Below are 8,203 nucleotides of genomic sequence, written 5' to 3' on the forward strand. Positions count from 1 at the left end.
CGTGTGTGGAGCACTCAGTGCGCCATGCAAAATGAGAAGTATGCAGTCTACAATGATTGTTGTTTAATGTTGAATGATGTGCTTTTTCCTAGCTATAATTCCATCTTGAATTATTTTGTTGGCTGAAAATATCTGCTGTAACTTTTACCTGTTCTTCGTTTGGCTGGGCGTCATTGTTTTACTCATTTTGATTAACATTTATAATAAGGAAAATTACAACAATTCTACAAATGGTGGAGAGATATTTCACTAATTTGTAAAACATCTGGTAGATTAATTCAAAATCTATTTGATGCCCCATTCCAATTAAAGCTTCTGAGGGCTTAGTTCTTAAATGCGTAGGATCAAAAGCAAAAAAAGACTGTGTGAAATGGGACCCTGCATCTTAATTACTCTGGCGTGTAGCTTCCCTCCTGCGGTGGGCGTTGAGAAATAATAAGAAATAAAAGAAGACTTCTTTATTGTTTCATGCTGCTCCGTTATTTTTAGAACATGCCTTGACCTACATTTATGCTTTCAACACTTCGTTGTTCGTGTCGAAATTATGGAGGAAAATCTATGAGCGGCGAAGTAATTACATGAATAATGTCAAACAAGAATATCATTGTTTAATAAGATAATTGTATATATATTGGTGTGCTACTGTCTTAAGCACACATTTGAGTATGAGTTGTTTTCAGATGTATTTAGATGGTTTATTGAACACATCTTGGTGGTTTTTTAAGTTTTATTGTATATAAACAACTGAGTTAAACATCTCCATCACTGGAGGAAGCTGTGTTGGTCCACATGACCAATTCTGGTGAAGTTTAGACAAGAACTGAACAAATTACTGATATCCCAAAAATCGTACACTTGCTTTAATTTGGATAAGTGACGGAATCGGAAGACACCTGCATCCGGTGACGTCACAAACTTTCACACGAAGAGTTAATGTGTTGACACTAAGAAAGAATGACAACTCAGCATCTTACATCCTGTACACAATTTGAGTTGACCATAGCAAATCTCACGGCCAGCTCTTCCAACCAACATGACATATTACGTCATTTGTTTTAAACATGTAATATTAATATTCTAATCATTACATATGCTCGGCCAGCTATCTCAATTTTTTTACAAAAATTTAACAACAAGCCGAAACATGGTTATTAGGTGTGACTGGACATACGTATCATTCATTGTCCAAAACTAGCTATATCCAACTGAGGACGAATGTCCAAACAGGCACACCAAAACTAATAACAATAACGCATACAAAAAAAGATATTACCAAAGCAAAAAGAAAAATGCATGATAAAACCAAGATCATACATATGGTACATTGCTAGCAAATGATTACATGGTACCAAAAAACAAAACAAATTCTGACTTACAAATGATTCGGTAACTTGATACCTTTGTCAGAAACAAGATACTCAACATTCAGTGCACAAATACGAATTCCTGGTACGTACACGTACCACGGTTTCGTACATATATATATATTTATATATAGGGCTGATACATTTTATTAGATGCCCATAGATTCTGTTATATATCTTATATATTTTTCTTTTTTTTTTTTTCTCTTTTCTTTTTTAACATTCCGGCTTATATATTTTTTATTAGATGCCGAGAGAAAAAATGATTTATATCCTTTTTTATTTTATTCATTTTTTTAAATGTTATTTTAAATGTATTTTTAACAATGCAAATGTAGAGAATTTCTTTAATTACATATTACTAGCGTACTAATCAGCTTTTCATACAAACATCAATCCGACAAATTACTCCCTTAGCGAATGAGGTGGCCACTCATACAGCTTTGAACTGGATTAAATAGGGGGTATTGTCAGGGCTATGCAACTCATTCCTTTGTAGCTGCTTGCTGTGCCGTAACCTACGCCAAACAAGGATGTTCACGGCGATAAATATCATCACCGTGAAACACAAACTAGCCAGTATTATGGGGTGAAGAATCTCTTTGTAAGTCGGCGACAGGTGGTCCTTTTCGGTAAGTTTCATTAAGTGTTTCGCCACACTTCCTTTATAGGGGAGAGGAAGTGCGGGCGTTGTAGAGGTCCACGTGAAATTCGCGAAGTAAGCACGTTCTCTGATGATTGTCCGTAGGCCAGTCACCATGGAATTCGGGGAAGTCCCGATACAGCCATCTGCTGCGACGAAGATGTGGTTGTGGGATGTGGATCCGTCAGGGCATGATATATTGAAGCCGTCCTTGTCGTATCGTATCCACGAGCCATTATTTAGTCTGCAATTGAATTCTTTATTGTCAAAGGGATAAAGCTTATCCAGACAATTTTCACTTGTATGGGAGAGAGCACCGTCTAGCACTATACCTAACTCGCATGAATCCATCAAGTTTTTACGGAATTCAAATGAGTCAGCTGTACATATTTTTCTATCCATTGCGTCTGAACAGTGAGTTAATTGATTTAAGTCTTTAATGACCGTATATGTTTCCTTGTCTGGGGAAATCAATACGTGTCCTGTCAAACTGGATATTACTGGATTTGAGTGATTCGTCATGAAAGTCGGAAATGGTGATATCCTGTAAGATTGCCAGGCATCAGAAGAATCAAAGGGAATTGTAATCCTAATCTTGTTATTATCTACGTTTACTGTAATTAGGCTGTAATAAAATTCTAACCTATGTTCGTCTAACAAAGGAACATAGCCTAGTTTATCCCTAGTGTTCTCCAGAACTAATTTTAAGTAACGTATAGGCAACAAATGGGGCGACAATACACCTTTAGTTGCTAACGTGATAGCTTCTACATAATCCTTGGATTTCTCAATGAAATGTGCAATTCTGTTATGTATGTGATCTATCTTTGAATCATAATACGTTAATGTTGCTAACAAATCCTGTACTTCCATAATTTGAACGATATTATCTGAATGTTCATTTAACAAATCCATAATTTTATTGATTGAAGCTAACTGATCCCTTAGTTCTGACATAATCAATTCATCTTTATGAGTCAAGAACTCAATTTTCTTATTTTGATTACTAATTTTAAGACGATTGGAAAGTCCTAAACCTAAACTTGCAACAGACCCAAAGATGCTTAATGCAGCATAAATGAACGGATTCCGTCTTTCTTTTTGTTCGTGTCCTACAGTCCACATCAAAAGGTCATAAGCCAAAGATCCTGTCTCTCCAGTCTTATTCTTTAAGTCATCAGATAGCATCTCTGCAATTTTTAATGTTGAGCTAAGCAAACTCTTAGTAGTCAAATGAAAATGTCTCCTATGCAACTCATCCAATGATGCAGAAAACCTTGAAATGGCGGTTCTTAAGCTAGTGACATCATTCTCTTGAAGAAAAATTGCTTGCATATGCACTTCGACAATTACGTTGGTTGATGTAATAAAAATGTCTTCTTGTCTTTCAACTATATTTCCATATTTAAAATATATATTCTTAGTCTTAGAACTCATCCCATACGAAAAAAATGTCTGAGCGAACAATATCACTCCCAACAACAAAAAATTCATCTTGGAAACCTGTAACGAGAAAAAACATATGTAATTACTCCTGTATTAAAAAGAAAACTTTTAAATTGAAATTAAAATTTTTCCTCACTTCTTTTTAATTTCTTATGTGAGACAATGGTACTATTCTCTCATCCGTGGGTTGGGCTACATTTTGAATTCTAAACCTATTGGCCGTTAATATTTCCAAAATGTTAAATGGGCCTTCAAACTTAGGTGTTAGTTTATAGTTGAGCCCTTTTCTGACATTGATTTGAATATAGATGTTATCACCCACGGTATATGTTTTAGTTGGTTTCGCTATTTTATCATGATTCCTTTTCATTATGATTTGTGATTCTTCTAAATTCTTTCGAAGGATATCATATCGACTTATACTTGCATTTATACATTCTTTTAAAGGATTTGATAGATTAGTTGTAGGCGTTAATACATGGAAAGGTGTTCTAACTGGGGTACCATACAATGCTTCATGCGGTGACATTTTAATTGATATATGATATGAATGATTCAGAGTACTCAGTGCCGCCGGTATTGCAATATCCCAGTTGGGGTCTGATCCCCCTAGTGTTACCCTTAATATATTTAATATCTTCCTATTTGCTCTTTCCACTAGCCCATTCGACTCTGGGTGATATATCATGGTATTGATCTTCTTTATTTTGAGGAATTCACACAATGAGGTAAGAAAGTGATTATTAAATTCACCACCCGAGTCTGAGATTATCATGTGTGGAATTCCATGTTTACAAATGTAACACTCGTAAAACTTCCTAGCGCATTCAATCGCAGTTTTAGTTTTAAGCGCTATTAGTTCTGTATATCGAGTTAAAGCATCTATAATTACTAAGAGGTGCTTATTCCCTCTGTCTGACTCGTAAAATCCTGTTAACAAATCTAAATGTATTCTTTCAAAGGGTTGATTGGGAACAGGATAAGTTCCTAAGCTAACAGGTGTTTTCGTATGCCCTTTGTTTTCCTGACATGTGCGACAATTAGCTATGTGTCTTTTTATATCTGTAAGCATTGTATGCCAATAAAACAATGATTTGGCTTTCTGTGACATTAATGAGAACCCAGGGTGTCCATGTAATGGATTTGAATGCAACCAATTCAGGACAGTGGAAACAAGTGAGTTTGGTACTACTACCTGGTCGTTAGTTACATGTGGTGTATTGCGGGTTTTCCTTGTCACAGTCCTACACAGAATATTATCTTTGATTACATAATTCTGCTGCTTATACTTTATATATTCTTTTTCTTTATGATTGCCTTTCAAAGCATTTATAATTGTTTCTATTTTCTGATCTTTTCTTTGCTCAGTCTGTAACAATTCAGCACTCCAGCCTAAATCTTCTTGTTCAGATATTGTTTTTACAATAGGCATGGATGTTGATATATCTATTAATTCAGCTAAAGACTCCGTACAAGATGACACGGGGTTGCGTGATAATGCATCCGCAATGATATTTGCTTTCCCAGGTAAATACCCGATTCTTGCGCCAAAATCTTGAATGATTAAATGCCACCGAGTTCGTTTAGGGCTGTGATTGAAGCCTTTAAAGAACTCTGTTAGTGGTTTATGGTCAGTAAGAACCTTAACGGGATAACCGTAAATTATGAACTTAAAATGCACTAGCGAATTAACAATAGCTAGTCCTTCCTTGTCTATTACTGCATATTTACTTTCGGAAGTTCTCAATTTTCGAGAATAGAAAGCTATCGGGAAAAACTGTTTATCATATTGCTGAAGCAATACCCCTCCCACTCCTAAGTCTGAGGCGTCTGTTGCAATGAAGAATTCCTTACCGAAGTCAGGAAATTTTAAGATAGGAGAACTACACAGTTCATCTTTCAAAGTATTAAACGCCTGTTGATGTTGCTCAGACCATATGAAATCTACGCCCTTCTTCGTAAGATCAGTTAAAGGAGCGGCTATTATTGAATAGTTGCGTATAAAACGCCTGTAATATCCACTACAACCCAGAAATTGCTGTATTCCCTTGACATTAGTAGGTATGGGAAAATTACGTATAGCCGACACCTTATCATGGACTACTTTAAGACCTTGGCTTGACACCATGAAACCCAAATATACTAATTCTGTTTTGAAAAATTCACACTTACTAATCTTTACCCTTAAGTTATGTTGTCTTAATCTCTGTAGTACTAGTTCTAACTTACGTAGATGTTCTTCTAAGGTGTTGGAAAAGATTACAAGATCATCCATATAGGCATGCAATATATCCCCTAACAAGTCTCCAAACACTATGTTAATCATTCTTGTAAATGTTATAGGAGCACAACGTAAACCAAAAGGCATCCGTAAAAATTCATAATGTCCCCTGGCTGTGCTGAAGGCTGTGTATGGGATACTATCTTCTTCTAATGATATCTGGTGAAAGCCTTTAAGTAAGTCCAAACTGGTAAAATATTTATTCTGACCTAACAAAGACAAAATATCGTCAGTACATGGCACTGGGAATCGATCAGGGATCGTTTCCTCGTTTAGACGACGAAAGTCGACACAGATACGCCATGTTCGATCTTTTTTCGGTACAACTATTAAAGGAAAATTATAAGGGCTATTTGATTTTCTAATGACTCCTTCCTCTAACATTTTACCTACTTCATCATTTATTTCATTCTGGAATTTCATAGGGAGTCTGTACGAGGGTACATATATAATTTTCTGTTTGTCTTTTAACCTTATTTGATGCTCGATCACATCTGTTTTCCCTAAGGATCCATCCGTAGTGGAAAAGACATCTGTATATTTATTTAAAAGTTCAAAAATTTTCTGCTGAATTTCTTCGTCTTGAATGTCCTTACTGATTTTATTTTTAATAGATCGTAAAAGGGATTCATCCGCAACTGATTGAGAGTGATTGATTTCAGCAACGGTAAGAATACGATGTTTATAAACTTCTACATCCAAGATATGTTGATTTTTGTGAATTACTAAAGTGTTATTTAAATGATTACAGACTTCGATATTACATTGCTGATGTGAGCCTACTGTATAAATAGCTTGTGTGACAGACAATCCGTTGGTTTTCAAAGTATCGGAAAGGATTAATATTTCAGATCCCGGTAGTGTTTTCTTTATTTGCACTATTAAATTCGAAGGTATGTTTGGTTCGATATATTGCGTGCAAGATGATATTACGGGTGAACGAGAATTCTGCTGGGTCGCGTGTATTATTTCTTTATTAGTGAGACAAGTTATTGGTTCTTCAACGTACGTTACGGTTACATTTGTCGTCTCCTTATTATCCAAAACAGACTTTAAAGTATTAGAAGACTTATAGAATTTCCCTTTGATATACACGCCGTGCTTTGCAGGAGCTAAGATAATGTTTTGATTTCCCATAGATGGGTATCCTATAATTACAGCTGGATACATATTAATGTTTTTCACAACAACAAATGTATCGGCAAACGTGCGATTACCGACTCTGAACTGAATATGAGTTATGCCTATGACGTTTAATTCATTATTTCCTATACCTGAAAGTCTGATTCCTGATTTTTCAATCGGAAAGTTCGAAAACAACAAATGATGCGTCTTCAAATCCATAATATTACGTGGACTACCAGAGTCAAAAAATAACGTAAAGGATTTGTGTTCTAAATTTACAGCATATAAGGTTGGCCGTAACTCATTTTGGCTTATTATTGTATGAATTCGTTGCAAATCTACGGGAGCATGCACTGTTTTACTTAATTCGGCCGTGTGTTTCATAGGAAAATCTATTGTCTCACATTTATCTGATAAAACATTAAATTGATTATTCAATACTATTGATGTTGACATAAATGACCTTGACCCAACATCACTCTCTTCCCCTCTAGAGTTAACTATGTGGTATTTGCTTTGTTCTGCACATTCTGAAAATTAGGCTGACTTTGCGAGGTCTGGTTTGACGGCCCAGGCTCAGCGATATTTGAAGAAGTGTTTGTTTGTTTCGGACTCTGAACTGCATTGACATTTTGTTGTTTCTTCTTATTGTTAAAATGAGGATTTTTCTTTTTATTTCCATATGGAACTGACTGTGGAATTGACTGTGTATTTCTAGGATATTGTTGTGTCTTACGCGCGTAACATTGACTATAAGAATGTGATCCTGTGTTGTGAACTGAACAAAATTTCGTTCTACAGTCTGCGCTTATGTGACCTTGACGTTTGCAGTTGTAACACGTCACTCCCGCTACTGGATTATTAATTACGTTCACTGTTTGTGGTTTTGTTTCATTCTTAGCAAAAACTTGAGTTAACACGGGATCGAGATCTGGACACTTGGACATGTGCTTCTTTATCTGTTTATAGACATCCAATTCCGTACTTGCAGGCATTAACTTCTTATCAAAGCACCGCACTAAAGCTTCAGGCAACATAAGTGTCATGCAAGTTAAATACATTAATCGTAAAAAATCTTTCACGGAGATATTATCGTTAGTAACCCAAGTGGAATTACCTAAAATGTCCTGATATTCGTTAAGCCTATCAGCTATGAGAGCTGCTCTCTCAACAACATTAAGCCGATTCATAGTGGCTTGATTAAGTGTATTTCGTAACGTTAACACCACATCCAAAGCTTCTTCACCCCCATAGATCGCGCGTAACCTAACTTTGAAATCATCCCAAGTAACTGCTTCCTGAAATGAAACACCTCTTAAATACGCACTCGCATCCCCCTTAGAA

General features: G+C 35.8%; 1 long non-coding RNA gene across 1 annotated transcript in view; it reads right to left on the minus strand.

Moving 5' to 3' along the window:
• Window positions 1-1,960: 1,960 nt before the first annotated feature.
• Window positions 1,961-8,203, minus strand: part of LOC137614623 (uncharacterized) — a 6,783-nt gene continuing 540 nt past the window's right edge. Inside the window, exon 2 of the long non-coding RNA XR_011039099.1 lies at window positions 1,961-2,251. This is a non-coding gene — a long non-coding RNA (uncharacterized lncRNA). The remainder of the gene's footprint in view (window positions 2,252-8,203) is intronic.

The sequence above is a fragment of the Palaemon carinicauda genome, chromosome 21, assembly GCF_036898095.1.
Source record: "Palaemon carinicauda isolate YSFRI2023 chromosome 21, ASM3689809v2, whole genome shotgun sequence".
In the NCBI taxonomy this organism is placed as follows: domain Eukaryota; kingdom Metazoa; phylum Arthropoda; class Malacostraca; order Decapoda; family Palaemonidae; genus Palaemon; species Palaemon carinicauda.